The sequence below is a fragment of the Triticum dicoccoides genome, chromosome 4B (assembly GCF_002162155.2).
Source record: "Triticum dicoccoides isolate Atlit2015 ecotype Zavitan chromosome 4B, WEW_v2.0, whole genome shotgun sequence".
Taxonomy (NCBI): Eukaryota; Viridiplantae; Streptophyta; class Magnoliopsida; order Poales; family Poaceae; genus Triticum; species Triticum dicoccoides.
In genome coordinates, this window is record NC_041387.1 from 622,341,342 (window position 1) to 622,351,558 (window position 10,217).

Here is a 10,217-nt window from a genome sequence, read left to right on the forward strand (position 1 = left end):
ATAAGGACAAAAGAGTTTTGAATATAAACGCTAGCCAGATAGATAAAACGCCATGTGCATCTACAAATTTGTATGGAGACTTGGATAGGCAATGCATCGTCTTTACCTCTAATAAAAAGCATGTAGAGATCAGTACATGTTCACTTAGTAAAATTATAGGCCCTCTAAGCATGTCTTCTCTGTAATAATTACACTAAAAGCTGTAAATCTGCAAGGGCTCTCTTGCTGGCAGGAAGACTTTTATGAGAAGCCATTGATCAGGACTGAATTATTCAACATCCTCACTCAAAGATTTTTCATCATTCCCATGGCATAAATCATGTAGTTCAATCCATCTCCTTTTATTACTCGATGGCCGTTAGGTAGTATACATCATCTTCATCCCCTATCTAACCAGCCTGAAAGTTTACTACTGGAACACCATGATACAACCATAGAGCCTCGTAATCTTAGCATGGAGCCGACGACTGCGACATGTAAGTTGCGACGGCATCTCCGACCACTACACGCTGACAGCCTGCTCATACTTGACCTTGCTTCTCGATCACACATGTAAGGAGCGGCCATTTGCAAATTCAGCATGATGTGGTGAAGCAATTTGAAGAAGGAAGTAGTGTGCGTACGCATCTGAAGATGGTGGTGGCGTCGGGGCTGATCTCAAGGTGGGCAATGATGGAGCGGCAGAAGATGTGGCTTGGGCTGGGCCTTGGCTTGATGCCGGGACGGCTGGGGCGGCGGCCCATGCGATTGCTGCAAGCGAGCGGGACGAGCGTCATCCTCGTGCAGACGCGGGCAGGGACAGACAGCGCCGACGCTGTTGGTCGAGCGGGGCGGTGCTCCAGTGACGAGGATGGCGGGGCCCGGTCGGATCCGGCCGGATCTGGACGGGACGGATCCATTTCCGGCAGATTTGGCGTGCAGGCGGCCGGATCCGGCGAGATTAAGGGCTGGTGGCGCCATGGCCCTTCTGGAGGTCCCTGTTCAGCGAGAAAGAGAGAAAGAGGTGAGAGGAGATCGAGAGGAAGGAGGAGAGGGGCGAGGCGGCGGAGCGGCCGGAGCTCCGGCGGTGAGGCGCGGCGGAGGTGTGGGGTCGCCGGCGAGGCGGCTTGCGGGGGCGAGGGGAGCTCGGGCAGGATGGAGCTGCGGGAGGCAGAGCGGTCTGGTTCGCTCGAGCCACCGCGCCGCCCCCAGCCGCTCGAGCCACCGCGTTGACCCGATCCAGAAGCTGGGCTTGAGCGACGGCGCGACGGCGGGTCGAGTTCCGGCGGATTCCGGCGGGGCGACGACGGGGCGGAGTTCGGCGGCGCGCGGCGGCGTTGCAGGGCGTGGCGGCGCTGGAGGTGGATGAGATTGGGGTTCATGGGTCGTTCGTGTGGCTAGGTTTTTTTTTCTTTCCAGGGGGACCGCGGGTTGAATTCTCAAAACGGCAGGGTTCTTTTTGTAATAACGAAACGTTTTCTCAGATAGCAACTTAAAAAGGGACTGCGGGTTGAATTCTTGAAAATAGAGGGGCTTTTTTGCAAAAGTGACGACGACGTACGACCAGAAGCACTCCGTGCTTTATTAGTAGGGAAAGATATTCAGAGTATCACACAAAAAAACACAATTTGAGAGAAGAAACCAAATATACTTGGTTTGTTTTGGATTGCTTGCATGCTTTTATCTTTCGTCGGACAATTTTCCTTAGCCTATACAAATAAATTAAAATGATTTAAGAAATTTCAGATGATTGTTTATTTATATATGAACGTACAATTGAACATTATAGTTGGTTGTTTGCTTCGAGAGAAATGCAAGATCTTTTTTGATAATATGAAAAATGGATTTTCTATTTTACAAAATAAAATTGTTGGTTAGTTTCACTTTTATTTTCATTATATATATATTATATGTTTCTTTCATCATAGATAGAAAGTGATGAGTTCCGACATACGCACTGATGTAACAATGACTCGCCTGACTGAAACACTACGAGAAGAGGTACATATAGCTAATCCTTTGTATATAGCTAAAGGTGTATTCGTATGTATTTTTTTCAGAATATAGGAGACATAGATATGGAAATTGGAGATGCACAAAAAGAATCCATCGACAAGGGTTTCGAACCGACACCACTAAAAGGGGCCGAAAATTCATCAAAATTTTTATTACATAATAATATGGAAGCGGTGATATCTCATAAAAAACGAAAAATGATGCCAATTTAAATGTTACAACACAAGGTGTCGTGGAATTGTCATGGCAGATGTCCTCAGTGTGAGGACTTAGTCGCGAGGCCAACGCATCTATGTGGTAGCTTGAGAGGGGTCGGGCGGAATCGAGAGACACAACATAAGACAAGGATTTAAACAGCTTCTGGCTCCGGTAAACATCATCGATAATAACCCTACATGTTATTTGTGGCTAGGTCTCATTATGATCATGAGGAACTTGCCCGAAAGCCGGATCTTTGTGTCTAGCCCTAGAGATTGTTTCTTATTTCTTGTCCCTCTTTGGGGAGCCCTGCCCCTCCTTATATAAGTTGAAAGGCGGGTTACATGACTAGTCCTAGTAGGATTAGAATTACTCTATTACAAGTGGATTCCTAGTCTTGCTTCCTTTGTAGGAGAATATTCCTTATGCATTTTCTCTTAAGCCGGCCCACCATAGTATGAGCCGGCCTTCTGGGCCTTGGGCCTTGTCTTCTATCTGACCCGCCGTTAGGGCCATCCGTGAGTCGCCAGGCTCGTGAGTCGTCAAACCAGTGAGCCGCCAGACTCGTGAGTCGTCAGTCCTCCGGCGAGTTACCAATGAAAATGTCAAGCCCGGCCAGGTCATACTTCTGGCCGGGTCATGCCGCGGGGTATATCCCCAACATTAGCCCCCAGTTTAATTTGGATTTATCCATGTTAAACTGATCCTGTAAAATAAACACAAGAACAAATTTGATAGATTATGCTCCGGGTTAAATATTTTCCTGAACCGGCACCTGATCATCCTTAAATCCTTGTCATTTCCTCCTGGATGCATGCTCAAGATCTTATAGCAAATTTCCTTTAACAGATATGTTCAAACTTTACCAATGCAAAAAATCCAGGCACTTCTTTAAAAAATCCGGGTCAATAGGCTAGCTTCATAACCAATTTGCTGACATTGGCTCTTGTAGAGAAATATTAGAAGAAATAATCCATTTGAGTCAGCCTTCAATGCTCTGACTTGATAAAAATATTGGTCTTGAAATATTCAACTGATATTCAGCCGGCTTAAAGATGTAGATCTTGCCGATTTATGATTGCCAAAATTGTCGGGTTATAAATAAATGATGTCGGGTCATGATTGTTGCAGACACCGGGTTAATCTGGTCTACTTCAAACTGAGAATTTGAAGATTTTTCCTCCCTTATATGCATATCACCTGTAGCCCCCAAGTGCAGGGTTGTTATGCTTGTAGCAACTTGGGACTTGTAATTACCTTATGCTCATGAAAACTTCAACCAGTGTAGCCCTCAAGGGTCAGGTCATTGTGCGATAATGAGCAGGGACTTTGTATATATAACCATGTAAACTTGAACAGCAACATGTAACCCCCTAAGAGCCGGCTCAGTAAGATAATACTAAGCTGGGACTTTGTATATAATTTATTGATAATAACATCATATAATATAATCTTCACCATGGGGCTTGAACCCATGTCCACAAGGTTAAGAGCTTTTTACTCTACCAACTAAGTAGTGAACCGTTCAATATAATGGATTAATGCTTGTGTACTTTGAATTTTTGACAGGAGCAATTGGTAGCCCCCAAGGGCTGGCTCATTACAATGTGATGAGTCGGGTCTTCAATAAGTTGAGCAAAAAATGACTTTACATTAGCCCCCAAGTGCCATGGTGCATGCTGGCAGTGACATGGGACTTGCATATTTGATATGATCTCAATCTGAATAATGTAGCCCCCAAGTGTTGGGTCGTAAGCCTGCAATGACTCGGGACTATTCCTTCCATTGTAGAATAAATCATATTCATTGACAAAAAATAGCCATTGCACCAAAGCGACTATGAATACCTTATTTGTTGACAAGTAAATCCGGAGTTTAAATACCCGGCGGTTCTTGGCCAATGGCGATTTAATACGCTTACATTGTAAGCCAGAATTTTTATAACTCGGTGGCTTATAGCATTTGAGAAAATCCAGAACGGATAATCACTTTGAAGCATCAATTTTAATGATGAGCTTGAACTTAAGGAGTTATATAAGTCATAATTCTGCAAATCCTGCATAGAACTTAAACAACATATGCCCTGGCGACTCAACGTCAAAAACCAGAGCAGGTAACAACTCAAACATAATATAATCTTTAAGCAATTACAGAAAAGACTAGAATTAAGGCCATTCAAGCCTAAACATACTAGCGACTTAACATCAGAAGCCAGGGCGGTTTATCCAACCTCGCATATTTATATAACCAGGAAAACATACCTGTAGAAATTGGCTCATACTGCCAGCTTACATCGCCGTATCCAGTAAGGGCAATAATCCAATGATTGATAAGCGCATGATTGGAATGGCGCAATCCAAAAATAGACCGGCGACTTAAAATCCATAGCCAGGGCCGGTTTAAACATAATCATGTATAAACAATATCATACCTGTGATATGGAATCGTACTGCCGATTTATGATACTTGTGCAGTAAGGGTGATAACCCAATCCTTAGAAGCTAACACTTTCCAAATATATGATGAATGTCATATGCTGGCGACTTCGTCTAAAGCCAAGCCGGGTTAATGAAACCACACTTATACTTAGCCCGGAACAAAAAAGTCTCAAGACAAAATCAAAGATTGTTTTCAAAAACTTAAGCCAAAAATAAAGAAAAATCGAGGCTTCTGATTCGAATACGATCAGTAAACCGTTCCAAAGGGGTTAAGCTAGGATTCAAATACGATCATATAGCCCCTAGTGGCTTTGGCGTTACGCTGATCAAGAGGGTACCGACAGCTATGTTCTATTTGGTTCGAATACGACCTATGTTTGAACAGGAAGCCCCTAAATGACCTTGAGAGTTTTTTAACGACTCTGATTCGAATACGATCAAAGTCGGACCCAAAAGGGGTTAAGCTATGATTCGAATACGATCTAGAAGCCCCCTAGTGAGTTTGGCATTGTGCCGATCAAGAGGGCACTGACAGCTATGTTCTCTTTGGTTCAAATACGACCTATGTTTGAACAGGAAGCCCCCAAATGACCTTGAGAGTTTTTTAACGACTCTGATTCGAATACGATCAAAGTCGGACCTAAAAGGGGTTAAGCTAGATTCGAATCAGCCCCCAATGGTCATTGAAGCGGGGTACCTATGTTTGAGTTGTGCTTTGCAACAGACTCTCTTTGGTCCCTTTAATTTTTCCTGAGAACTCGAACTTTGTGAGAGATAAATTCTTCTTGAGCCGGAATTTTAAACCGGATATTGAGAGCTTCAAAGCTTTCTAAGAGACAGATTTCTCTTGAGCCGGATTTTCTTGGAGGGATCTCTCCTAGGGTTTGAGAAGCTCGCAATTTCGTCGGATGAAAAAAAAGCCAGCAAATTCATTCTTGGTAATAGGGATTGTGATTTACTTTGGAGCTGGTAGTACAAGGATCAAAAGAATTTGGAGTGTATCGAGTACGGCGCCGCCGATGCCGCAAGTCGAAGACATACGCCAGATCAAATCGACACAAGGTTCAAGTCGCCAAGACCAACATGATTTGATGATTCCTTCGTCCGTGTTCAGATCAAATTCGAAGAGACTGCTATTCCCAAGGTGCTACCTGTACACGTGAAGGATTCGGACTACATCAAGATCAGAAAGAATCAGAGGAGCAAACGGCGGCGCGTGAAGAAGAAGAAAAAATAAAAACAAGGACGCCGGACACAGCACAACCGCGTATATTGGGACAGATGTGCCTGATGCAAACTGTTGCCTCTGCTCCCGTCAAATCAAACTCCACGCAAAAGCAAAAGCTGCAGTCCTGTAGACTCATCAGGTTGCAGGCGGAGAGAGAAGGAAAAACGAGTCCTATACAATTTGGTCAGCCATTGCTGTTGTCTTCTTTACTACCAAAATCAATCTATTCGGTGCAATCATGGACCAAGGTCAGATTAATACACGCAACTGCGGCCACGCATCAAAGTCCATGTACAGGCAAAAGTACATTTTACATCACATCAAAACATCCATGATGGTGCAGATACGGGATCGATTTTTTCTATAAATTGCTGCGCCCGAACAAGTGACTCGTATTCCCAGTTTTGCTACGCTCAGTGGCGATGGCGGCAATGCAGTCTACATGCATCAACTAGTATTTATGTGCAACAAGCCCGTCAGCCCCACTCCTAAAGGCATTCAAAGGGCAATCATTATTAAAAAAAACAGGATACGCGGACGTGGGTTTTCCAAATCCACCACGACCCGGAGACAGATGCAGTCGTGGTGCAGAGCTCGGACTCCTCTACTACTGCTGCATGGTTGCAGTTGCGGATCGAGCCGCCGACCACCACGACCCGCCCGTGCTCTGCCGGATTTCCATCTCTGCTTGCATGACCTTGAGTGGTCCTTTGTTCGGCCTCGTTGAACCGCCAGATGCTGTCGTCGCCGCTGCCCGTCACCTTGGCCAAGCCGCCGTGCTCCATCTCACGGAAGGCCTCGCTCCTCTGACCCGCCATCGGCTGCTGCCGTGTGGCATCTGCAGGCTGCAGGCCCTGACTTCTCCTCCTATACGCTCCTCTGTTGGCTCAAGAAAAGACAGGAGGTATCGGCTAAAAAAAAGGTGCCAGGCTACCACACAAAATTATCGGGGCTGTGTTTGACGAAAGGTGATGGATGTTTCAAGTACTAGTGCATTTCCACCGAGTGCATTATAACAAGGGATCATATATCATCCGAATATATCAGGTGATATCCATCCAGTTTTCTTTTTATCAGTACTTATTAATTTTTTGTGAAAACAACCACTCTGCCCTATAGTGTTGTTATACGCAGGTAGATTATTCATTACAAAAGTATTGATATACCGCGGATATGGAGCATGCGCCAACATCATTTTTTATTGGCGTTCGTCTGTGTCGTGCAACTTCACCGACACGCGTGTAAGCCGCCGACCCTGCGGTCCAGTCTACATCAATGCGCCAGCCGACTTGCCCATCCACGCCGCCTTACAACGCCACGGATGACTTGCCCGTCCACCCTCGCGGCCGGCTCACATGTCTGCGCGGGCTTACAATGTGATGGACAACTTACCGTCCGCCCCCCGCGGCCGACGCTCCCGTCCACGCGGCTTACCGCGCCCGCGATTGACTCGCCCATCTGCACCAGCTTACAACGTCGCGGCCGGTTCATTTGTCTACTCCCACGGCCGACTAGACCGTGACTGATTTCAACTTTACCATAGTCATCGTCAACTCCGCAGTGGATAATTTCTGACCTGACATATCAGGTGAAATCCATCCAGTATATTTTTTATATTACATATTATTTTCTTTAAAAAAGCAATTACTTTGGTTTGCAAGATCTCCAATGCTGGACTCAAAACCGGTCTATATCACGGTTAACTATGGAGAATTTCGAGCCAACTCATTGAGTCGTCTTAAGACTCGGGGGCTCCATGGACATGGCTAAGTAAATGTTGCCAGTTTAAAGGCCATCAGAAAAATTTCCGGTTCAAAATGAAGAATATCCGGTTTAAAATCCGATTCAAGAGAAATCTGTCTCTTACAAAGCTTTGAAGCTCTCAATATCCGGTTTAAAATTTCGGCTCAAGAAGAATTTATCTCTCACAAAGTCTGAGTTCTCAGGAAAAATTAAAGGGACCAAAGAGAGTCTGTTGCAAAGCACAACTCAAACATAGGTGCCCCGCTTCAATGACCATTGGGGGCTGATCGTATTCAAATCTAGCTTAACCCTTTTTAGGTCCGACTTTGATCGTATTCGAATCAGAGTCGTTAAAAAACTCTCAAGGTCATTTGAGGGCTTCCTGTTCAAACATATGTCGTATTCGAACCAAAGAGAACATAGCTGTCGGTACCCTCTTGATCGGCACAATGCTAAACTCACTAGGGGGCTTCTTGATCGTATTCGAATCATAGCTTAACACCTTTTGGGTCCGACTTTGATCGTATTCGAATCAGAGTCGTTAAAAAACTCTCAAGGTAATTTGGGGGCTTCCTGTTCAAACATAGGTCGTATTCGAACCAAAAAGAACATAACTGTCGGTACCCTCTTGATCGGCGCAACGCCAAAGCCACTGGGGGCTACATGATCGTATTCGAATCCTAGCTTAACCCCTTTGGAACGGTTTACTGATCGTATTCGAATCAGAAGCCTCGATTTTTCTTTCTTTTTGGCTTAAGTTTTTGAAAGCAATCTTTGATTTTGTCTTGAGACTTTTTTGTTCCGGTCTAAGTATAAGTGTGGTTTCAATTTAACCCGACTTGGCTTTAGACGATAAGTTGCCAGCATATGACATTCATCATATATTTGGAAGTGTTAGCTTCTAAGGATTGGGTTATCACCCTTACTGTACAAGTATCATAAACCGGCAGTACGATTCCATATCACATGTATGATATTGTTTATACATGATTATGTTTAAACTGGCCCTGGCTATGGATTTTAAGTCGCCGGTCTATTTTTGGATTGCGCCATCCCAATCATGCGCTTATCAATCATTGGATTATTGCCCTTACTGGATACGACGATGTAAGCCGACAGTATGAGCCAATTTCTACAGGTATGTTTTCCCGATTATATAAATATGCGAGGTTGGATAAACCGCCCTGGCTTCTGATGTTAAGTCGCTAGTATATTTATGCTTGAACGGCCTTAATTCTAGTCTTTTCTATATTTGCTTAAAGACTATATTATGTTTGGGTTGTTACCCGCCCTGGTTTTTGATGTTAAGTCGCCATGGCATATGTTGTTTAAATTCTGTCCAGGATTTGCAGAATTATGACTTATACAACTCCTTAAGTTCAAGCTCATCATTAAAATTGATGCTTCAAAGTGATTATCCATTCTGGATTTTCTCGAAGGCTATAAGCCACCGAGTTATAAAAGTTCCGGCTTACAATGTAAGCGTATTAAATCGCCATTGGCCAAGAACCGCCGGGTATTTAAACTCCAGATTTACTTGTCAACAGATAAGGTATTCAAAGTCGCTTTGGTGCAATGGCTATTATTTTATCAATGGATATGATTTATTCTACAATGGAAGGAATAGTCCCGAGTCACTGCAGGCTTACGACCCGACACTTGGGGGCTACATTATTCAGATTGAGATCATATCAAATATGCAAGTCCCATGTCACTGCCAGCATGCACCATGGCACTTGGGGGCTAATGCAAAGTCATTTTTGGCTCAACTTATTGAAGACCCGACTCATCACATTGTAATGAGCCGGCTGTCAGTGTCAAAACCGGCGGATCTCGGGTAGGGGGTCCCGATCTATGCGTCAAGGCTGATGGTAATAGGAAGCAAGGGACACAAATGTTTACCCGAGTTCGAGCCCTCTCGATGGAGGTAAAACCCTACTTCCTGCTTGATTGATATTGATGATATGGGTAGTACAAGAGTAGATATACCACGAGATCTACTCTAAGAGCTAGCCTATGATGGTATGATTATAATTGTGATCGGCCTTCTAAGGACCAACCTCTCCGATTTATATAGACACCGGAGAGGGCTAGGGTTTACATGGAGTCGGTTACAAGAAAGGAAACACAATATCCAGATCGCCAAGCTTGCCTTCCACGCCAAGGAGAGTCCCATGCGAACACGGGCTGTAGTCTTGAGTCTTGTATCTTCACGCTTCAATAGTCCGGACGTTGTACACAGTCCCGCTGTCCGGATACCCCCTAATCCAGGACTCCCTCAGTAGCCCCTGAACCAGGCTTCAATGATGATGAGTCCGACACGCAGTATTGTCTTCGGCATTGCAAGGCGGGTTCCTTCTTCGAATACTCCAAAGTACCTGTTACGACGAATAGTGTCCGGCCTCCAATAAATGTTGTGCTCCTCGGCTTCAGTGCCTCAATAATGACCATCTCCATGTGCCGAGCGAATGCGAGGAGTTGAGGCATTTTTGCATTTGCCACCCTCAATCCTCCAGGCTGACCGTCTATTTGAAGGGACGGGGATTCTCAGATCCAAACTACACTCTCCCTCCCAGAGCTAGCATCCAACATAGCGCTCCGCGAAAAACCATTCC